The sequence below is a fragment of the Micromys minutus genome (assembly GCF_963924665.1).
Source record: "Micromys minutus genome assembly, chromosome: 20".
In the NCBI taxonomy this organism is placed as follows: Eukaryota; Metazoa; Chordata; class Mammalia; order Rodentia; family Muridae; genus Micromys; species Micromys minutus.
The window spans coordinates 3,869,687-3,894,193 of record NC_137955.1 but is presented as its reverse complement, the minus strand read 5'-3'; positions in this window follow the sequence as shown (position 1 = coordinate 3,894,193).

Genomic DNA, 24,507 nt, shown 5'->3' with positions numbered 1-24,507 from the left:
GGCAGCTCAACAGATTAGAGAATGTCCTTTCTAAATGACTCAGTTGTTCTAAACCTCTTGCAGGATTCTTAGCTGGTTTTTGTTTTTTCCAGGCAGCTGGTCTTCTATTAGTTTGACTTGTTTGAGAGTGGCCTTTTGTTGTTTTACTGTTTAATATTGAGAAGAGGAGGCCTAGTGGATCTAAGCAGTTTTTCGACCTCATGAGCTATTTTTAGTTTTTTACTTTCTGTCTTAAAACTGCCATACAACTTCAATGTGTCTGTGCTTTGCCGCCCATTTGGTCAAAACTTATTCTGGATGTTTCTGTTTGAGTATTTTGAGGTTTACATTTTAAAGAGTAGACACTGAGTAAAGCAGAGCTTCTTTATAGTGTGAGTGAACATTTTCTAATAAAACGAAAGCTTAAATGATAAAAGGGTGCTGGCCCCTGATTAACAGCTAAGTGTCTACTGATGGTCTTCCTACATCATTTGTTGCATAGGCTCTGCCTGTTTCTACATCAGAATGTGTTTGTACTTAGCTAGGCCTCTTTTGGGCGTGTTCAAGTTTCTAGTCTGCTGGTATACTTACTCTCTTAGATTTTGTATTCAACATTCTTCACAATCACCTAACTTATTTAGTTTCTTCGAATATCTCTGACTAATACAGTAACCTATAAGACCATTTTGTAACTTGATGGCCATTGGGTTTCTCATTTCTCATAGCATGAAGAAAATGCAGCTTACCTTTTCTCCATTACTTCCAGAGTGTTTCCTAAGGAGTCTCAATCTATACTTGCTGAAAATATCAACAGCATCTATGTCAACTGGAAAGTTTGCTAAAACCTGTATTTTCTAGCTCCACTTCAGATACCTGAATTAGAGTCACTGGTTTGATGTAATAGTGGCAAGATCTTGAAGTGGCTGGTCACATTGTAGTTGTGTCTGTAGTCAGAAAGAAGTAAGCAATGAACCATCATGCTTATCTCCCATTTTCCTTCCTATTTGGTCCAGGACACCAACCTAGAGAATGACATCATTATGTTAAGGTGTGTCTTCTCCCATTATCGTACAGAGATGCTCAGGGACTGGTCCATAGGTGATTCTGGATCTTGTCAAGTTGACAATTAATATTATCCCTTTTGGTATGTGTTTTTGACTTTTTATGGACAGTGAAATTATGGGGAAAAGACAGTGTAATTAAGACCAAAGCAATAGGCGAGGGATGATCCCACAGGGAAGATAATAGGCAGACAATAAATTTTATATGATTTAGATATTTCTGTCTGGGCCTGGAGAAATGGCTTAGTAGATAAAAGTACTGACTGCTCTTTCAGAATGTATAAATATTCAAATGAGAATTTCAATGAGGCCTCCCAAAAAGAAACAGGTGTTTGGTGTAGAACAGCAGTGCCCATGACCCAGTTTAGGAATGACCTATGGAAACTGATGTGGCAAACAGAGTATCTAGCTGTTGACTGCAGTCAATCCTTCATTCTACAGAAATATGGGGGAGAAGAAGCAAGGGAGCACCACACCTCTATTGTGTGGGTGCTATATTGTGTATACAACATATGGGGTGTGTTTTTATCACCATTATAATAAAGAGATTTGACTCACCTGGTAAGAGAAATTAGGGGGTTTGCAAAAGCAATTAACATATGGAATAAATTATAAATATGATTGTATCAACATCTGGCTTACTGAAAACCCCCATTTCCTATAACTTCAGGATATATGAACAGCAATGCTCACAACAGATTGAGACCAATCCCATATAAAGAATGAAATGTCTACCCTGGCCCACCCCATGTCTATGAGCATGGTATTGATTTCCTGTTTGCCTTTTCAGAATTGACATAGAAAATGTTCTTTAACCCCTAAAAAGGTCACGAAGACTTGATGGCCAGATAAGTGAATGTTGACAGAAAAATTCAATTCTTTACTTTCATTTTTCCTCTCTGGTGCATTGATGTATTTTTCAGAGACATGTTAGTTATGTACAAAGTGACAATGTCAAGAAATAAAGTTCTCCTTTAAGAAGCACAGAGAACTTATTTCCTTTCAATAAAGACATTTAGGAAATAAGTATGGCCTGAAAAATCTTTAGCTGTTAAAGTTACACAAGACATTTTTTTTCAGTTAAAAGGATTACACTTATATTTCTTCTCACAATAATATGATAAAACTGATCCATCATTTTAGCAAGAACTGCTAATTAATAAACATGACTTCTATGTTTATTTTGAAAACTGTTGGGAAAGAATTAACTGTGAAAAAAAAGAGAATCCAAGGGCCCTGAAATTACTATATAAAACCAAACAGAACACACAGCAAAGACATGCAAAATCTAGTTATAGAACTTGAAGGCTTCATGGATTTTGTGTGGCCATGGGACAGGGTAGCTATAGAACCCAAAAAGTATGTCAGCAGAATTGCTGAAAGCAGAAGTTGGAATAATATCGCTTATTGTCCAATTCAGCTAGCCCTTTGTCTGTAGAAAGGTCTGAGAGCCAGTAATAAGTTTTAAATTATTAAAGGTTTGTAATAATAGAAAATAGTCAGGAGTGGGCAAATGGGCTGTCAAAGCTCTAAAGTATTTATCACCCTTCTCCTTCCAGAAAGTATTTACTGCCCTCAATCTAATATAAATGAGGAGCTTAGAATCTTTCTCCTAAGTCATTGTTTTTAACAGGTGAGTAGTACTTCATTGTATAAATGTACTACATTTTCTATATCATTCCTCTACTGAAAGACATCTGGGTTCTTTCCAGCTTCTGGTTATTATAAATAAGGCTGCTATGACCATATTGAAGCATGTGTCTTTGTTATATGTTGGAGCATCTTTTGGGTATATGCTCAGGAGTGGAATAGCTGGGTCCTCAGGTAGTGCTATGTTCAATTTTCTGAGGAATCACCAGACTGATTTTCAGAGTGGCTGTACCAGCTTGTAATCCCACCAACAATAGAGGAGTGTTCCCTTTTATCTATATTCTCACTAGCCATCTGCTGTTACCTGAGTTTTTGATCTTAGCCATTCTGACTGGTGTGATGTGGAATCTCAGGATTGTTTTGATTTGCATTTCCCTGATGACTAACGATGTTGAACATTTCTTTAGGTGCTTCTCAGCTATTTGGTATTCCTCAATTGAGAATTCTGTTTAGCTCTGCACCCCATTTTTTAATATGGTTATTTTGTTTTTTGGAGTCTAACTTCTTGAGTTCTTTGGATATATTGGATAATAGCTCTCCATCAGATATATGTAGGATTGGTAAAGACCTTTTCCCTATCTGTTGGTTGCCATTTTGTCCCTCTGACAGTATCTTTTGTCTTACAAAAGCTTTTCAATGTGATGAGGTCCCATTTGTTGATTCTTGATCTTAAAGCGTAAGTGTTCTGTTCAGGAAATTTTCCCATGTGCCCATGTGTTTGAGGCTTTTCCCCACTTTTTCTTCTATTAGTTTTAGTATATCTGGTTTTATGTGGAGGTCTCTGATCTACTTGCATTTGAACTTTGTACAAAGGGATAAGAATGAATCAATTTACATTCTTCTGCATGCTGACTGCCATTTGAAACAGCACCATTTGTTGAAAATGCTGTCTTTTTTCCATTGGGTGTTTTTAGCTTCTTTATCAAAGATCACATGACCATAGGGGTGTCGGTTCATTTCTGAGTCTTTAATTGTATTGCATTAATCTACCTGCCTGCCTCTGTACCAATACTTTGTGGTTTTTATCATTATTGATCTGTAATACAGCTTGAGGTCAGGGATTACCCCAGAAGTTCTTTTATTGTTGAGAATAGTTTAAGCTATCCTAGTTTTTTGTTATTCCAAGTGAATTTGGAAATTACTCTTATGAACTCTATGAAGAATTAAGTTAGCATTTTGATGGGCATTACATTGAATTTGTAAATTTCTTTTGGCAAGTTGGCCATTTTTACTATATTAATCCTGCCAATCCATGAGCATGGGAGATCTTCTCATTTTTGAGATTGTCTTCAATTTCTCACAGATAAACATTGGACGGAGCACAGGGTTTCTAAGGAAGGAGTTAGATAAAAGACCAAAGGAGCTGAAGAGGCCTGTAACCTATAGGAAGAACAACAATATCAAGTAACCAAGTCTCCAGAGCTCCCAGGGACTAAATTACCAACGAAAGAGCACACATGGAGGGACCCATGTTTCCAGCTGCATATGTAGCAGAGGATGGCCTTGTTGGTCATCAATGGGAGGAGAGGCCCTTGATCCTGGGAAGGTTTGGTGCTCCAGTATAAAAAATGCCAGGGTGGGGAAGTAGAAGTGAGTGGGTAGGTGGGTAGGGGAGCACCCTCAGAAGCAGGGTAAGGAATGATGAGATAGGGGGGTATCCAGAGGGAAACCAGGGAAAGGGGATAACATTTGAAATGTAAATAAATAAATTGTCCAATAAAAAAGAATATTTCTCTGCTGTCTGCCAGTCTGCATGCCTGCTAGGAGCCTGTTCCCTTACCTGTCACTTTGAGGTGTGTTAGCTTGACTAGCTGTGCAAAGCCAGCAGTTTGCTCCTCATCCACAGTTTACTAATCGGTGGTCTCAGTACCCAGCAATCAATCATGCTGTAAAAACATCATATGAAAAACTGCAGATGTAAATACTTCTTATGCTTTTAATGTTTGCTGTTGTGTACCATTATGAATTTTCTGCTTTTCATTATTGTTACCCTCTTACTATGCTTAATGAGTAACTCAGATTTCTTTTTTTATTAGATACTCTGTATTTACATTTGAGATGTTATTTTTTTCCTCTGCCCCAGCTCCCATCTCTCCCTGCCTCCACTTGTCGTCATGAAGGTGCACTCTTCCTATTTACCCTCTCTACCCCATTGCCTTGGCATTCCCCTACACTGGGAAAATGTGCCCTCCCTGGATCAAAGGCTTCTTTTCATATTGATGCCAGACACTGCTATCTTCAGCTACATATGCAATTGGATCAATAGGTCTCTCAACATGTGCTTAATGGTTGGTGTTTTAGTCCATGAGAGTTTTGGAGGGTTTGGTTGGTTGGATAAAGTTCGAAGAGTATGCACAACTTTGGTATTCTGTGGAGTTCAAGAAGCCTCAGAACATCCTAGAACATTTTTTCCCAGGGATAAAAGAAGAATGTTGTAAAAGATGATGAGGAGTTTGTTGGGGATTGGTAATATTCTTTAAGAAAGGCATTATTTATTTTATTCTAATAATAACTCTGTGAGAAATGTTTTTCATTACAGATTTTGAAACTAGAGAACTAAAGCTTGGCGAACTTAAGCAATTTTACAAGGTCACAGATGTGGCAGAAACCAAAGCTGTAATTTAGAAGCAAGGTTTTCGAAACTTCTGAGTCTATACTTCCTACCCTAAGGAACCTCTAAGAGAGACGGGAAGCCACTAGTGTCTCTGGTCAGCTCATTTGTCCACTCAAATTGTGCAAATGGATTTCATGGTTCTTTCTTGAAGTTTTAACTAGTAAATTTGCCTGTTAGTTTCACATGATGTGACCATATTGTAACACCTGTCTGGGCAACACCTGTAAAGGACCTGGCATCAGTGTCAGTACTATCACAAGGACTCTCAAACTATTGTCTGCAAGAATACCTTGATGCACAGTCGTTGTAGTTCCTTGTCCTTGTCCTCCTCCTTCTCTATCCCTTTCCCCTCCTCTCCTCCTCTTCTTCCTCCTTATCCTTCTTGTAATTTGATGTAATCTGAGGCCCATGAGTGCTAAGCAAGTACTGCAAGTACTCTGCCACTGATTTATACACATAGCTTTTAAATTATCTTTGGGAGATTGTGTAGCTAGCTTATTTCACTGAAATTTTCATCAGCTAACATGCTTTGAGCACACATTTTACACTGAGGAGAGAAGAATGTTAAATGTATGTGACATCAAAAGCCTCCTAAGCATCCTGACATCGGAGTTGGACAGGTGACACAAGTCTTAATGTGGAAGGTAATGGAAGCAGAGACTTAAATGAATTGTCTCCTTCTGAAACAGTGCCATTAGCTAAATGGTCAAAATGGAGATACGGAGCTGATCTAAAGTCTAGGCAAGTGATGCTGCCTTTCTATTGGGCTGGAAGAAGCAGAGAAAGACAACGAAGTGACTAACATATAAAGCAATAAAGTGATCATAGAAAGCAATCCCTGGTCACTAGACTAGCCAGCAGACCATTGATTGTACATCATTTCATTTACTTTTCCCAACTGCATTGTGAGGCATATAATTGCTGTGTGATGCATCAGGGATCCACTAGGGTCCTTAACATTATTAAGACAATCTGAGAACACCTATGGAGAGAGGGAGACCTAGGAAAACTGCAGAGGGAAAAAGGCAAAGAAGTGGAATTCTTGTTACAGAGTACTCCAGGAGCCTTCTTTATGGGTAAAGAAACACCAGTGTAAAGGCAAATGGAAGTTATTGAGATATGCCAGGAAAAACAGACACAGAAAATGTGGTCACTGGGAGAGGGCTGGCCAGCACCTTAGCTCCACTGCTGCTTGGCAACTATCTGGATTCTTGCTTCATTGGTCAGACACATCTGTGTCCCACTGATCCCTGATACAAGACAATTTACTATGAAGGCCATGTTTTTGGGGATTATGAACATGGTTCAAGAATGAACTTAAGCCTTGAGGCAAGGCAAGGCGGAGTTGCTTAAAAGTTATTTTCTTCTATTTTTCTAAACAATCTGCTCATGAAAGTTAGTGTTAAAACTAATTTTTTCTTCTTTGACCAAATAGATTTGAAAGTAACAAAACTTCATTTTGAATATTTCATGAGTTGGATGGCTGTGAGTTTCTGCCAATTCAGGACATCGCAGTAACTCAAGCCATTAAGGTTAAGGCTCAATGAGCCTCTCCCAGGGCTTAAGAGCATCATATCTCCATCCATCTTGGAGTTTTGTGTCATGATATTGTATATGTTGTTGGAAATAGAAAGAAACTCTAGTGAGCATCTATTCCAAGCCACTTCATTATTTATAAGAGGAAACCATGGTGTAAAACTGATCATGTGATTCATCAAAGTGACACTGTTTGTATTGGTAGAGCAAATGGATGAAGTGCACACTCTGGGTGATCTATCATCTGCCCCAGAACCAGGTCTAAGCCTGAGTAGCATATTCTACAGATGGCCACTTGGAGGCAGGATATCTGCCTCAGAGTCATCCTTGAAAGGCTGTGGTTAATTATCAGCAGATGGAGCTCACCCCAGTTCTCTTTTTGCCTCTCCTCCTTGATGATGCTCATCTAGCACTATTATCTAGGATCTTGCACTGTCCCTGAGATTCCCACTTCCCTGTCTGATCTACAGAATATACCTGATTTATAGCAAAGGAATGAGAATGAGATGGTAACCCTGGAGCCCACTGATATTAGCATAGACTGCACGGTCCATCAATAGCTGGCCTCAACCAGCTGTAAAGTGGCCATCTGAAGCACAAGCTCAGAGGCAATTTTCTTAAAGAAGGGTGCTGTCCTTCAAGATATAAGGTATGCTGTAAGTTTAAACTTTGTTTAAGAAACATCCTTCTAAAAACAGATATTATGTGGGCCTGGAGATTAAGCTTTATGAATAAAAGTAGCTCCACTTACCATTCTTCAAGAGACTTAGTGCTTCCAATATCGGTTCTCAGAATTGGAAGACCAGATTCTAAATACCATAACATTCTGCTGGTAGGCACAGGAGCAGCTGAGGTCCAGGCTCTGTCTCCTGACAATAAAAATAGACAGTTTTGCTGAAACTAGCAGGCAAGGGGAATCAGCATTATAAGTGTCATTGAACCCAAGCAGCAGGGACAGTGGGGCTGCTATTTCCATGACTGGGTAGAAGGAATGCATGTGTGGCTCTTAGGTAGGCTTTGGCATTTACTGTTATTCTTTGACCTATTATGTGAATGAAAATGTTCAGCACCTGTGAGCAGGAAAGGGTCAGGCTCTTAAGGTCTCAGATTGTTCAAGAAGAAGGATCAGCTAACAGCAGCAGGTGAGGCACCACCACCAACTGAGGTAATAAACTTAAAGCAACAGACAGTAATAGAATTTAGAATGGATAGCAGGAGTGTGGCCATGAGGCAGAATGAACAAGAGGTAAAAATTAACTTAGATGTTGGGTCATCTTCTGCTATCTTCAGATCTAGCCCTTTTGTTTCTTACTGAGATCATCTTCATTGTACATAGCTTCTTCTTCTTGGGATTCACAACTGAGCATAGCCTGGGACAAATAAAGCCCTTCCTTACAAGACACGCATTATGTGGGATTCCTCTGGTGGTAGCTTTACCTGGAAAACTTCTTGGTATGACCATGCTATTCTTGGACCTAGACTGCAGGCTGGGACACCATTTGCCCATTTCTTTTATTCTTCCCTCCTTTACCAGGCTCAAACTTGCCCACAGCAGTAGGGATGCTGCCTAGACTCCCTCCCCCAGCTTACACAGAGCTTCTGCCATCTCAGCTTCCCCTTTCTCAGTATCTCCCTCATCTCCTTCATATGGAGTTTTATAAACATGGCTTCTGTCTTGTTTACACTTTCCACCCACCAAGTCCTCTGTCATGATTTTCATAACATTCTTTATCTCAATATTTCCCACTTCTACCCCACAGCCTGGACACCCCTGAGGGCTTTCTCATTTCTCATTGTTTTATGCTTTACCCGTTCAGCTTTCATGTCTAAATTGTTGAGTTCAAATCTATCCTCACCAGCATTAAGCCACCATTAGTCTTATTTTTCTTGGAAGGTTCCTTTAGAATTTTGACTTTTTTCCAATTCTTAATGAGGAGCATCCTGTTCTAAAGACCAACTGGTCATGGTCTCTAGTGACCCTCGTTGGCAGAACATTATACATGTTGAATTAATCCTGGCAATAGTTTCCGGAGGTCTGTGCTTTTGCTGTTCTCTTTTACAAGTGATGAAAACTGAGGCAGAGAACTTCTGTGATTTGTCCATGAACATAAAGCAAGCAGATCCTATGAAGCTGAATTGGAGCTAAGGCAATTCAAGGAAGGGAGGAAGAGGATGATCAGAAGAGAAGGATGAGTTAATGAGTTAATGAAGGCCTTTTTTTTGTGAGCATGAGGAAGAATTTCCATTCTCTCAGAAGTTTTATACTTACTTTAATTAATTCATTCTATTTTATTTTTTGTGTGTATTTATTTGTGTGAGGATATGTGTGCATGTGTATACATGTGCATGTGTATTCATGTGCATATATGCTTATGTGTGCACATATGCTTGCATGTGTGTGTGTGTGTGTGTGTATGTGTGTGTGTGTGTGTGTGTGTGTGTGCAGGCCAGAGGTTAGCCTTGGGAGTTTTCTCAGGCACTGTTCACCCATCTTTTGAGACAAGGTCTCTCATTGACCTGGATCTTGACTAGGCTAGGCTTAGCTACTGAGCCTCATAAAACATATTACGAGCACACACCATTATATTTGGCTTTTAAAAACAAACAAACAAACAAGCAAGCAAACAACAACAACAACAAAAACTCTGGGTTCTGGGAATTGAACTTAGATCCTCATGGCTTACAGGACAATCATTGTTCCAATTGAGCCACATCATTAAGCCTTCAGTTTTATTTGTGTTCAGCAAAATGAGTGACTTTGATAAAATGCTTTTCTGTTTACTTATATGCTTGCTTGTTTGCTTGTTGATAGTTTATTGAGCTGCAGAAGGCTTCATGGCAGCCAGTTTCTTGCCTCTTTTGATCTTGGTTTGGCTTGTGATAATATCCAGAAGCACAGTGGTTCCTGACACTTTCAGTGTGCTAGTGTCCCAGCCCCAAATAAGCCCAGTCCTACAAGAATCTGCTTGCTTTTTCCTTCTTCTTGCTCTCTTATTAAAAGTCTACACTGTGCTTAATGCACAGCTGTAGCAGACGGAGGGTGTTCTTTCAAGAGTTTCTGAGGACTATACCTGACCTTGGGCAGTGCCGCTGTGTGCACAGCAGGGACAGTGACAGAACATTATCTTACCCTGTTTGTCACCAGCCTGGGGCTCTCCCGAGAAACCCAGCACATTAGAGTCAAGTTGTTGAAATCCCCAAGCATCTGTGCAGGTGGACTGGAACAAATGAACAGAAACAGCTGATCAGCTTGAAATGTCTAGGCGGCTAAATCAGGATTAACCTTTCTGGCTTTTGTGCTGATGAGATTTTGAGAGCTCTGCACGTTTCCCAGCTTAAAAGCAGACATTTTGCTAAATAAGATTTGTTCTGTTTCATGAATAGCAACCTAAATTTACACCACTAGATGAAAGATAATAATGCCTTTGAATGAAAATCCACATATTAACTTCCCATTCTGTTTAAATTAATTGGATTCATGTTAGGATGTAAATCTTTACCAATTTATGTTTCATGCTGTCAGTTATGGAAAAAGATAAATCAACACAGATGTTTTCTATAACCTAATTTTCAATCTGTCTGTGGATGATGTCATCTTTCTTTTAATGGGATAATTACTTGATAGCTCTCATTCTTCCATTTTCTAGCATGTAGCAAGTGATTAAAATTATGTCAGAAACTAGGTACTAGAGGATACAGGAGGAATCAGTATCAGAAAAACAATAGTGATAAGATTGGAATTTATTTTAAAAAGAAATGAAATTTGAAAATTAAAAATTCTGGGATAGCAATAATGTGTTTTTGTAATCTCAGCACTTGGAAAGTAGGCAAAGTAGGACCCTAAGGGTAGTTTGGGGCCAGTGTGAGCTATATAGTGAGTTGCTGTTTTAGAAAATAAAACAAACCGTGTGTGTGTGTGTGTGTGTGTGTGTGTGTGTGTGTGTGTGTGTGTTGCATCCTTTCAATTCTCAGTGTTTAAAAATAAATACTACATCACAGAGACAATAGTAAAGTTGAATACTTAAAATATTATAGGGTAAAATGAAGACTTGGACCTTCAAAGACTGTAGATGAAGTTATTTGCCTGCTGTAGGTTGCAGAGCCAATTCTGGACTCTCGTGCTCTGCCTTTGTAGCCAATGCTTTATAACCATCACCTTTTCATAAGTTGGAGGAGCCATACAAAGGCATAGAAGCACATGATCTCTGTGGGCAGAAATACCAGGGGTGAGAAGGCATGTCTGCTACTGTAGCAGCTGCAATAACCTTAAAAGTCACCAGTGTCTTTGAGCTACTGTTTTCTTTTCTGTAATATAGGAAAAATTTGGTTATGTCCACTTCTTTCTATTTAAAAAAATTAGGTAATTTGGACGTGAAGAATGGCATCATGGGAAACAAATCCCCCATCTCACAGCATCTACAACATTGTGGTCTATTGGAAGGTTGTAGGTACATGTGTTCTTTTTTGAGGTATGTTGATGTTAAATATGAATGAGCTGCTAAGTTGTAAAATAGAAAAATTCTGTAGAATTTATTTCTATTAACAAGAATTATGGAAAGATCTCAAAAGATCCACCAATGCCAGTTTTGCATCCTGTCTAGGGCCGATACTCAGAGATACTCATGGCTTTGTCCATGCTGCTTTAGTTTTGTAAGTGGCCTTATTTGTAGCTTGTCCCATGGAAATACAGCTCACAATAACCAAATATTGGCTTCCTCCTTCTCCTTGCTCTTGATTCATCCTGAGACTCTAGGTTGAAATATCCTTGTCTCCCCACAAGCCATTCCTTCTGTAAGCAGCTCATAGGGAGGCAATGTTGAGAATTCTGAGTGATTTTAGTGTCTGTTAGATGGAGTTCAGATAAACATTTAGCCTGCCTAGTGGAGCATCACTGGTTCACGCTCAACAGTTCAACAGCACTATTCCCATTTCCAGATCTTTGTTTAGTTCAGCCATTAGAAGAAAGTCATTTTAAAAAATCTTGTATATTAATAATGGCTGGTTTGCAATGTGTTTCAAAACTCTCAGATGGCATGCTTTACCGTATCTTCTCTTTTAAGGGAGTTCTATTATGCACAAGCAAGTTCTTACAAGACACTGCAGTAGGAAATAAAAGGAAGTTGATAATTGAGTTATTTGGATCTTGGATAATATACACAAACTATCAGGCACACAGACTGGGTGAATGACTTCATTCAGTATTGTCAGCAAAGGGTTTGTGTGTGTGTGTGTGTGTATGTGTGTGTGTGTGTGTGTGTGTGTGTGTGGTGTAGGGGGGTTAGTGGGTAAGCTAGGTATAGCACATTACATTTTATTTTTTGCACTACTGGGGGCTTGACTCCAGGGCCTCATAAATGCTAGACAAATATACCACTACTGAACCATACCCCAACCAACTTTTTACTTTTAATTTGAAAACATGATCTTATTGGATAGCCTGTGTTGGCTTCAAGTCACTTTTTAGCCTAGGAAGTTTTCACACTGTTAGCCTTTCTTTCTTTCACAGCTTCTTGAGTGGCAGGGACTACCAGGCCCAGCTTCTGTTTAAGGATGCTTTGTAGACAGAAGACATTGATCAAAGCAGAAAACTTCTGCATCATGGGACTTTGTATATTTGAAGAGCTATATCAGGAGGAGAGTTCCATTGTCATTTAAGGCTACTGCATTCATTTCCTTCAGTGTCTTCTTCTGGCAGGCTGTGCTACTGAGGAGAACACTGAAACCCTTGATTAAATCCTATACTTTGGAAGGTATCAGATTCCTGTCTGTAAGTGGTACCGGAAAATTTCAGGGCATTTGCAAACAGTACACAAGCTAATCTGGGTGTCACCTATAACAACAGGCATATTGCAGTGTTTGCAGAGTAAGTGCTGACTCACACTAAGGAGCTACCAGGAAAGACAGCAAACAAGTATCTCATTGTATACCTCTCCTTTGATAATGTAAATCATTATTGTTTTTATTTTGGTTACTTTCATTACCCTTTGATTTAGTGTAGATTATGGTTATTTTTCATTTCCTATGAAATAGTTATTCTTTCTTAATTTATATAATCTCCCTTAAAATGGAAGGAAACATGTTTATAATAAGCCTTGGTATCATTGCCACTTGACTTAAGTGTCTGTCAGTCATGTGTAGATCATTTTTGGTACTGTGAATCAAACCGTAATTCCTGGCCTATCTGAAAGTAGTAACAGAGATCACTACAACGTGCTGATGTGACTTTGGAAATATTTAGTTCCATTCATATCACAGTTGTATTGTCATATTGTTACAAGGCCAAAGCTCTCAGAACCTGAGGACTTTGTCTGCCCCTTTGTTCACTGTTATCTTACACTTGGTGGTTGGCTTGCACACACAGAACATTATGAGAAAGTTTGTTAGTACCTGGAGAAAAAGAGAAATGTTTGGGCAGATGTAGACATAAACGTGAGTTAACAACTTCCTTATGTCAATGTCTCCATTCTGGAGTCCTCTGTGAGATTACTCCTGGAGAGAGAGGAGCACTTGAGATAGAGAACTGACCACAAGCAAAGTAAGGATGCCATCAAAGTTCAACTTGGCAAAGCAATGTGTTTTATTGGAGTTGCTTACAGGAATATAGGTGAGGGGTGACTTAAAAATTTGATATGCCCCCAAAATAATTGCATTGCCAAATCCCACCTTAACATGGTGGCAGCTCATGAAAGCTGGAAATCTGGAGCTTGGTGCACAGCCTGTGGGCCCCGAGCAGGCTGGAGAGTGTCTTTACAGGTCATTGGTCTGAGCCTCAGCCAAGCAGTTGGCTAGTCTCTGTTTCTTCCAGACAGCTTAGACTGTTTGAAGGTATCTTTCAAGAGTCCTTTCACCTTCTGTATGATTGAGGAAAAGGAGTCTAGTGAATCTGGTCTATTCCAGGGACTTCTTGAAGCTATTTTGAGTTGTTTCCTTTTGAGCTGCTGAACGGCGTGTTTCACATACCACAAGAGCATCCTGTTGTTTCACTGTGTTTTAATAAGCTTCCCTTCAAGGTGGAAGATGTTAATCTTGGGGGAAACTCCTACACAACGCAGAGCAGACCAAAGATTGCTGGACCACCCAGAACTTATCAGCATATGTGATCATGTAGTTTCTTGTGTGTAAACATATAAACCTGGAAAAACAGAATATCCATTCAACATTGGTCATTGTTTATGACAAGGGGCTAGAAGAGATGGCTAAAAGATAGGATTTTATATTATTTGAATTGTTATATCAGACACACAGTGTTTTATAAATTGTTTTTCTTTTCAAATAAATATTTCTCTGCATATGATTGTATGTTGATAAATTTGTCATTTCTTTGTGTTGGTAATCTTTAAATTCTTCTTTACTAGCTACTTTGAAAGTTTTTTTTTTTTTTGATCAGCAATGATTATTTTCCTGTGTTATGCCAAACAGCTTTAGTTATTTCTTCTATGTAGTCATTACCCTGCTCTCATGAACCTTTCTCATTCTTTTTCTTCTCCCTCATATTCATGCTTCAGAAACTACCATTTTCTACTTATTTGCAATCAACTGCTTAGTTTCCATGTATACATGAGAACAGGGTTGTTAGTCTTTCCATGCCTGATCTCTTCAACAACTACTGCATCCTTGTTGGTGTAAACAGAAGAATTAAATAATTCTATGGCAGAACAAGAAGAGTCTATTACATATGTAAACCATATTTTCTTTATTCATTCAACCATCAGACGTTCTCTAAGCTGCTTCTGATTGATTGTGAACACTCCGAAGTAAGCATATGACAGCAGATGTCTCTTCTATATCCAGATTTAAATTTCTTAAAATCATATACATACAAGTAACACTGAACGGACTGAGCAGGATGTTCTCTCTCTCTGTCTCTCTCTGTCTCTCTCTCTCTCTCTCTCTCTCTCTCTCTCTCTCTCTCTCTGTGTGTGTGTGTGTGTGTGTATGTGTCTAAAATGAAGGCTATTGTTTCAAAAGGATGCCAATGGTTACATAAAGGAGGTTGGAGGGAGAAATGAAGAGTAGAAAATAATGTAATTATATTTTTAATTTAAAAATGTTAAAGATTTTGGTAATTTCTCAAGCTTAGAATACATTTAAAACATTTTAAAGGAGACTATAAAATGGGTCAACAGGCAATTGAATTTTGCACACTTCAGTAGAGAAAGTATACCACATACAATACTGACCTTTATATTAGCCAAACATGTATTCCATGTAAGAACAACTGTTGAACAGTATTTAGATCAGACTTCCCTCACCCCCCCAAAAAAAATTTAATCTCAACACCAAAGTAAGACTTAGAAGTCATTTTTGCTGGCCAGGAATCAGTGTTGTTTAGGAAGATTGGAGCTAGGACAGTGGGAAGTCAATATGTAGTGTGTGAGTTCAAGGGGCTCACAAATCTGAATTTTCCAGGAGGTTGGCAGACCTCAGACTGCCCCAAAGGTTCAGTAGGCAGATGGGAGAGCTGAGTGTAGTCTGCCATTCACAGACAGCCATTGCAGAAAGAGAGCTGAGTGTAGTCTGCCATTCACAGACAGCCATTTGAGAAAGCTGACTATCTTGAGAAAGCTTAGAGGTTTTATTTTCTTTCTTTCTTTTCCTTCCTGAGCTGCAGGTTTCCTGCAGCTGAAGTAGGATTAGCTGCCGATTAGTCTGGAATTGCTGACTTGGATCAACTCTGTTTAGCACAATCTCATTGTTCCCACCACATCCCCCTATTCCATTACCCTGGCTGAAGCACGTGCTTGGATTGTGTCTGCCAGATGGTCAGCTTGCTTTTCTCTAAAGAGTTGTTCATTAGAGTAGATTAGGGAGGAAAAGACTTGTAGGAATTGTCTAAATAAATGAACTACTTATTATATCTTTGTGCTATTACTTGAAGATCCCACAGGGAACAGAAAGGCAGAGAAACACTGTGGAGCCTGGATTCCTGCTGCCCTCAAAGCAGATTAGGCAGGAGCCTGCCAGACAGCTGTATCTTCTGATGCCATATTGCACATGGCTCATGGTATATTATATTCTCAATTTATTTACTAGATGGACTCATTCTCAATATTTTATCCACTGTCATTCAAATATTTTGCTTTCAAAAATGTATTAATTTGCTCAGTTGATTTGTGTGTATTTGTTCGTATACATCAATTTATTTAGAGACTTATTTTTGTCTCCGCTGTGAGACATAATCAAATATATGTGAAATCCAAGGCGAAAAACAGAACTCTTAGAGAGTTCGGATTTAATTCATCCTTTCAGAATTGTGCTTATGGAATTAGGCAGAGGCTACTTTTGTTTTAACTTGCAGTTAAAACAGCTACTTGTCCGGTACAGAAAGATTTTTTTTTTAATTTAAATTTTCCAATAAACCAAATATAATTGTACTTTTAAGGATCCAGTCACTTCTGTGATCTTGACAGTGTTCAACTCAATATATAAGCCTTGCTTGTATTTTCTTTGCATAAAGAATTTGATTGTCTTTATGGATTCTGTTTTCGGATACCCTCAGCCTTTCACAGTCCATGAAGGTGCACAGGGACGTGAATGTGGAGAGATAAAAGTCTGCACAGAGCATAAGCTACAGCTGGAAGCAGAATTGTCTGAAGTAAGGGAGGGTCTCTGCAGACAGAAAGTTTGGTTTCTGTATTTGAGAAGACACCATGACCAAAGCAACTCAAAGAAGAGAGAGCTATCTGGACGTCTAGTTTCAGAGGGCTGAAGGCTCGTGGCAGGGAAGCACGCCAGCAAATGGCACACATGGTGGCTGGAGCAGATAACTCAGAGCTCACGTGTCAGCCGTGAGCATGCAAAAGAGAGAAGCACATATATTATCACCATTGTGGTGTACTTTCTCCAGGAACACTGTACTCCCCGAATCCCTTCCCCACCCCCACCCAGCAGCACTGCCAACTGAGACTGAGAAATGGCTCCCATAGTTCCAGTGCTTCAGACTATGGGAGACATTCCACATTCAAAAACTCCACATCCTACTGGTGGCCCCCACAGGCTCTTAGCCATATAAAACTGCAAAATGCATTATATTATATGATCTGACTTAAAAGATCCCCATGGTCTTTCAGGGCCTCAACACTGCTTAAAAGTTCAAAGTCCAAAGTACCTTTAGAGACGCAAGGTGATCTTTTAATTGTAACTCCACGTAAAATCAAAAGGTAAATTACATCCTTTCAACAAATAATGGTACAGAATATATATTACCATTCCAAAGGGGAGAGAAGGGGTGATAGTGAGGTAGTTCTTGCCCAAACCACCAAAACCTGAAAAGCAAACCTTGCAGGTCTGTGTCTGGTGTTAAAGGGCTTAAAGAGCTCTGCCTCTTCAGTTCTGCTGCCTGCAGCAGACGTGTCCTGGTTCCCATCCCTGACTGCAGCAGACATGTCCTGGTTCCCATCCCTGCGTGCAGCAGACGTGTCCTGGTTCCCATCCCTGCCTGCAGCAGACGTGTCCTGGTTCCCATCCCTGACTGCAGCAGACGTGTCCTGGTTCCCATCCCTGCCTGCAGCAGACGTGTCCTGGTTCCCATCCCTGCCTGCAGCAGACGTGTCCTGGTTCCCATCCCTGACTGCAGCAGATGTGTCCTGGTTTCCATCCCTGACTGCAGCAGACATGTCCTGGTTCCATCCCTGACTGCAGTAGACATGTCCTGGTTCCCATCTCTGACTGCAGCAGACATGTCCTGGTTCCCATCCCTGACTGCAGCAGACCTGTCCTGGTTCCATCCCTGACTGCAGCAGACGTGTCCTGGTTCCATCCCTGACTGCAGCAGACGTGTCCTGGTTCCATCCCTGACTGCAGCAGACGTGTCCTGGTTCCCATCTCTGCCTGCAGCAGACGTGTCCTGGTTCCCATCTCTGATTGCAGCAGACATGTCCTGGTTCCATCCCTGACTGCAGCAGACGTGTCCTGGTTCCCATCTCTGCCTGCAGCAGACGTGTCCTGGTTCCATCTCTGACTGCAGCAGACATGTCCTGGTTCCCATCTCTGACTGCAGCAGACGTGTCCTGGTTCCATCTCTGACTGCAGCAGACGTGTCCTGGTTCCATCCCTGACTGCAGCTTTCCCCGGCAGATGTCCCACAGCTCTGGAATTGCCAACATCTTGGAGATTCTATTGCCATCAAGCCCTCATTTTCACTGCTTCAGTCGTCCCTTTCAGAGTCTTTATGCTGGGACTCACCTGCCACACTGACTGGCCTCAGCAGTTATCTGAAGCCATGAAGAATGGGCGGCAACCATACATGTGTGTCTTCCATGACTCTAAAGCAAACCCATGTCTGGCTCCCAGATTGGGATGCATCTCCAGCCCTGCTTTGGATCACATTGGCATCCGAGCTTTTTATTCAGTTGCCTTTTCAGAAGAGAAACCTTAGGTGCTCTTTTACAGGCTGGAAGCTTTGCTGGGTGAGGTTTTCCTCGGAAGGCATCATTCACTCTATTCCAGGGCTGAGTAAGAGGCTCCCTTCTGTTTGTGCCAAGCTCCTCAGCTTTTTCTTCAGAAGCATTGGCTGCACAGCAATTCTGCGGGCTGTTAGAGTCTTCAGTCTGTACATTTTGTATTCCTTTCTGCCCACATGTCCTTGGATACAGTTGACCTGTATAAGAGTTGTAAATGCTAACCATGCCATACATCCAATATTATGTTGCCTTGAAACTGCCTCAGCCAAAGAAATTAGTCTTTTCGTTCTTACTTTCACCGTGGGCATGTTCTTAGGATAAGGGAGCTGGATTCTTTGCCAAAACAGCACATCGATGGCCTCCATCCCAACTGTGACTACTCTTTCCTCCTGGAACCTCTTGAGCTGAGTCCACACAGTCTGTGCTGACCGTCCACTTCTGGCTTCCAAGGTCCTACTGTGTAGTCCAGGAAGCTCTGCTTAAAGCACTTGATCATTTCTTTAGCCCAGAGTTCCAGTCTTCCCCATTCCTCTAAAAGGTAAAAGGTTCATCACTGCAACAGTCTGCTCTCTATTACCAACTTCCCTGTTAAGCAATTTTCTGTTGCAGTAGTGAGGCAGCATGGCCAAGGAAACCTAAATAAGTCTACAACTGGCCTTGTGGTACCAGAAGGATATGCTCATCTCAGTGATGCACTTCTTCCTGCTTGGCTGCACTGAGACCGCCTCCAACAGTATCACCAACCTGGGGCCAAACGTCCAAGCCCTTGAGACTATAGAAAATGTATCTCAGTCAAATTATCCCTCTTTCAAACTCTGGTTGACCTCTCAATGTCTCTGTGGTTTCACACTTATTTATATGATGATCAAGAATGATAATAGTTACAGTAATGACTGGTTGTAAGATATGATTTTTGTCATTTTACATGGGTTATCTCAGCTCCATTTAGTAGAAACTTCCTTGAAGCTGTTGACAGTAGTTTTGGGGGATGATATAATAACATACCAACCCCATAAAATGATATAATCTTCTAACTGTGGTAGAAGAACTTGATCATGAAGGATCATATTCCTAATCTTAGCACTCAGAAGGTCACAGCAAGAAGATAGCAAGTTTTCAGTATCCATCTAGGCCACATAGTGGAATTTTCTTTCTTTTTAAACAAATCAAAAACAACAATTAAAGAAAAAAGCAGAACCTTTATAGTTTATAGTTTGAAGAACCTATAAAGTGCCCAGTGTTCTGAACACCTGCTTTTCCTGACGAGAGACATCATTTAGAACTGTCGGCAGCATTTGGGGTTTTATACTCATTCTATCTGTTAAAACTGTATTTTTGGTGAAGATTTTCCTGCTATGTTTTGACAATGTATGATTAGTTTTTGAAAGCAGAGAAGGAATTTTGACTGCTGTGGACTTGCATCAGTCCAGGGAGAAAGTAATTTTTTTAGTTTCTTTACTTTAGTTCTATTGTAGATAAAAGCCCTGAGGATTAAGTAGATCTAATTTTGGAAAGACAAAGGGGTTGAGAGGGAAAGTTTGTAGTTTCCTTCTCCCATTAGAGACTTTGGAAGTTACCCCATCAGGGTCAGTTTTTCTTCCTGTTTACCAAGATACCATCTCAAGGGGTTAAATCTCTTTACAACACACACACACACACACACACACACACACACACACACACACACATGGACACACACACACAAACACACACACATGGACACACACAAACAAACACAAACACACACACATGTACACACACACACACACGGACACACACACACAAACACACACACGGACACACACACACACACACACACACACACACACACACACACACACACACACAGACACCACACCACACTACTCAGTTTCTTGAAAAAGAATATCAGTGGCATTATCTCTGAAATACTTTCTTGGGAAAAATGTAGTATTTCCAGGAAGAGAAAGTGATCAGCATAGAAAGTGTTTTATACGTAGAGCCAAAACCATGTTTTCTGAAAGGTAGAAAACAAATAACACATGCAAGAGACCCTTGAAAAAACACGTTCACCAGACATTTCAGAATTTTTTGGACACATTTTTACTGCAATCATCCTAGAAGGATTTCTAAATTTTACTTTGCAAATAGTTTCTTATCTCATATATGTTTGCTTTTGTCTTCATGTTCAGAGTTCTGCTGGTAAGAGCTGTTTATAGTTATGTTTCAATAGAAGGCTGTAGAATTCTCAGTGTTCTCATTGGCACAAAAACAACAAAGCCATACTTCTTTGACAAGGGATCTCCTTTTCCTGCAGCCATCCTTGGATTCTCCTTGAGAGTGAAGCTTAGTTCTTCCTCTTCTGGATACCTAAGTCTTACCCTCCAACTCAGTAGGTTGAAACTGATCATACACACACACACACACACACACACACACACACACACACACACGAGAGGTGGGGCAGAAACACACACACATAGACACCACATCACATTACTCTGTTTCTTGAAACAGAATAGTAACCTTAACCCTATGTTCTGCTCTAAGTTTCTGCACTTGTTTCTAACATGTCCCCAGTCTCACTGTAACTTATAGCTGGGCTTTTAGTTCCTAACCAAAATCTCTGTTGTTTGGGGTCCCAGATCACTGACGGCATTTCTCAGCCTTCCCTCTTTCAATCAGTTGTTTCCCCGCCATTGTATCTTGTCTTGACTCCTCTCATGCCTGGGCTATTGCAGAGACTATTGAATGATCTGCTCCCTTGCCCTTGCTCACTACTCCTTCCCCATTCCCTGTTTGCTTACATAAAGGATGGTGCTGTCCCTTAAAACTTTTATATTTCCAGAAGTGACAGTTGCACACAATCCAAAATCTCCCTGCCTCCTTTGGTAAAGACAGGAGATCCTTTCCTGCATCTACCACATGTCTCTGGCTAGAAATTTGAAACTGAACAGTGCAGACTTCAAAAAAAGTGGTAGGCAGATCAGTTGCTTTCCTGTAATTTTTAATGTTTTTCTTAACTTCTAACTTGCATAGCTCTGAACTTCCATGGCAATGGTAGCAAGGGCATGGTCTGTCTGTGCAGCATGGTGTGTAAGACATATTGTTTCATCTGCTGGTCTGTTCTTTTCTTTAAAAAAAAGTCTTTTAAAGAACATCTTATTGTTTCACCTTCTTTAAGAGTTTCTTATATAGTTGTTGATCTAACTGTCCAAAAAGAACCTCAGTCTGTGAGATATTTACTTGTCCAAAACTTTTAAATCAAGAAGAAAAAGTTTAATCTATCAAAGCCTTTTAGAGAAGTCAGCAAAGGAACACCTAAAGTTGACACACAGCGAGCCTGGGTCACAGTACGAAGCCAGTAACAGTTTACTCTAGGAGAAAGCTCAAATTTAGTGAACCTCTTGGCTTTGGGAGAATAAGGAAAAGGTAAAGTACATGCAGCTCCTGAGACATGCGCTAGATGTGTGCTGCCTACGCTTTGAATGGAGGCACTCTGCCTTTGCACTGCCAGTCACAGGTCGACTCAGTTTAAAACTTATTTTCTAGTAGAGACTACCAACAAAAGCAAATGACAAAACATCACTGTCCCCATGAAAGGAGGGACTAGAAACTCCGTGTCCTGCTCATGTTGTTCCAGATGGTTTGCTCTCTGGTAAAGAAAACTGGTCACGTCAAGTCAGTAATTTTGGTTTCTTTCCAATTTCTCTTTTCAACATGAAATTGTGCCTACACCCATTCTTTGCTGTTGTCCGAGCCATGAGAAGCTGATGGATATCAATTTAAGTGGATATTCATTATTTCTTTTTGTTCCATGTGGGAGTTGCAATTGTTCATCATTGCCAATGCATGTGACTCTCCTGAGATGCAGTTGTTCCAAGGAGGTGAGTCCCTGTTGTTGTGGGTATCATGCATGACCTACTGGGTCACTAGCAGAGAAACTCTCATTCTATCCAGGCCATTGCATTAGTTTGAATTTTCATTCCAAGGAAGAGGAATCACATGCTATCCTTTTCTTCACAAATGACTAGTGCCTGGATAGAATCTCTGTCCAACCTAGAAACAGTTTTCCTCATTATCAGTAAGGTCCTGAAAGCAAATCCACCCATGTTTTTGTTATCAACACTACTTTCTGGTGATTTTACAATTCCTTCCTATCTTAGAAATAGTTTTCTTTTAATTTCATCATCCCACCCTTCCACCATTTAAGAATCTGTTCCTCATTTCTTACAGTTTTTCTGTGCTGTGTCTTCCTCTCCCACACTGTAAGTTTTTGGAGTTACAGGCTAAGCCTTGGCTCTTTGCCTCATTTATCCCATATTCATTCTATACACATTTTCATCTATATCAGAATTTCAACAGTAGCATCCATGGACAACCTTTAGACACAGAGATACAGAATCAGCTAGTGTGCCTCGAGTTAATGTGTTGGTGACTGAGAATCATCTTTGAACCAGTTTTGCAGCACCGGCAATCCAGATATTAGAAATCAACTATTTGATTCAAGGTTGGCTGAGAAGTTGGGTTAACTGGTTTAGCTTTCTCTGTTGGTCAAAAGAATGCCTGAGACATCTCAGGGTATGTTCATAGGATGTATGACCATCTTTGGTTAATTATGCTAATTACAAAGCAGGTGGTTGGGAGCAAGCATTCCCTTCTTCATCGAGAGAACTTGAATTTTACTCTAAAGATGAGTTGTGAGTGGATAAACAGGCAAATGATGGGCTACTACGGCTATTTCTGTGTCTGAAATAGAAAATGACAAAGGCAAAGAGAAACACTCTGTAGGTAGTCACGGTTCTTGATCCTATCCTGCAGAGAGATGCTTTCCACTAAAGACAATAGTAAAAGTATTAAAACAAGTGTGAGCTCATGTATTTATGGTTGGGATAGTTGTCTGTATAGTAATTGTTTGAAATGTGAAACTTACACAGGTCTTCCTTGCTCTGTCCACTCTCTTTATGTCCTCTTTCCATTTCTCCATGTGAAAAATTTCTTGGCAGAAAACTCATATGCAGTGGTACTGCTGATTGTTGTTGTTGTTGAAAACTGCTAGTCTGATGGTGTGACTTTTCTTAGGCTAATCAACAAAAATACTGTTAAAGATTTCTTTATTTTTATTGCTACTGATTGCAAGAGTGAGTGGCACTTTAGGCTAAAACACCTGTCTTCTGCTTGCAGGCACTTTAGTTTTCAGTGGTTTAACATTGTAGAACATCTGCCGTAGTGACTACTTAATGCTATTAGTTTACAAAGATACTCTTTTTGGTATGAAACCATGGGATTGACCTTGGCAACCTTTATCAATACGATTCTTCTATTGTGCTTCATGGAAAAAACTAACTTACATTGATTGCCTTATTTGTTAAGTAGCTTTTTGTGATTTAATTTAGAAACCTACTACTAGCATAAGCATTATATGGAGTGGGAAATTTGGCTTAACTTTTGAGTCCAAGGTTATGGGTAACATTTTGGAACATCTTTTTAAACTGGGTTGTGACAGAAAAAAGAGGAAGGGAAGGAGAGAAAGATAGAGGAAGAAAGAAATCAGGGAACCAAGTGTAGAAGTTTTTATTTGTTCTAACCTGCACACCCAGTAAGGCAAGTTATATCAAGAGGAAATGCAATACCTACCCTACGGGAACACACACTCTGTCAAAGAACTTATAATTTAGCGAAACCCTTAATAAGATACAACAATGTATGTCTGAGGGCTAAATGGGTGGTATCAAATACACATGTTATTAAAGGTCAAAACCCATACAATTTTTCAGCTGAAAGAATATGTTCCAGTCTGTCTGGACTTGCCTGCATTTAAACCTCTTGCCATGTTCTCTTATGTAGCAGAGAGGAGCTATATATGGGAAGTGTATATAAATTTCTCATATTTGAATTATGAGAAATACTTTTGATAGGGTAAAAGCCAAATCTTAACTCATGGTTGCACTTGCTATTGTAGACTTATATGTCATTGTCTTGCATGGCACAGATGTTAACTGGCAAGGAAATCAGCTATAGTCTGTTTTTTAACAATGGTTTTTCTAAGTTGTTGGATCTGAAATGATGGCTTTCAGTCCCATCTCATAGTTATTAAGCATAGATGCCCAGAGACTCCTCAAGACTTTTCTCCAAGAGCAATTGTGTGATTGGCTTTCTTTCCTTTCTTTCCATTCCCTAAGAGGACACTCAACTTACATGTATATAGTAGGTAAACACAACAGTAAGTCATTATTTGGGATTCTGGAATGGGCAAGTCTAGAAAACCTTCAGTGTGGGTGGCATT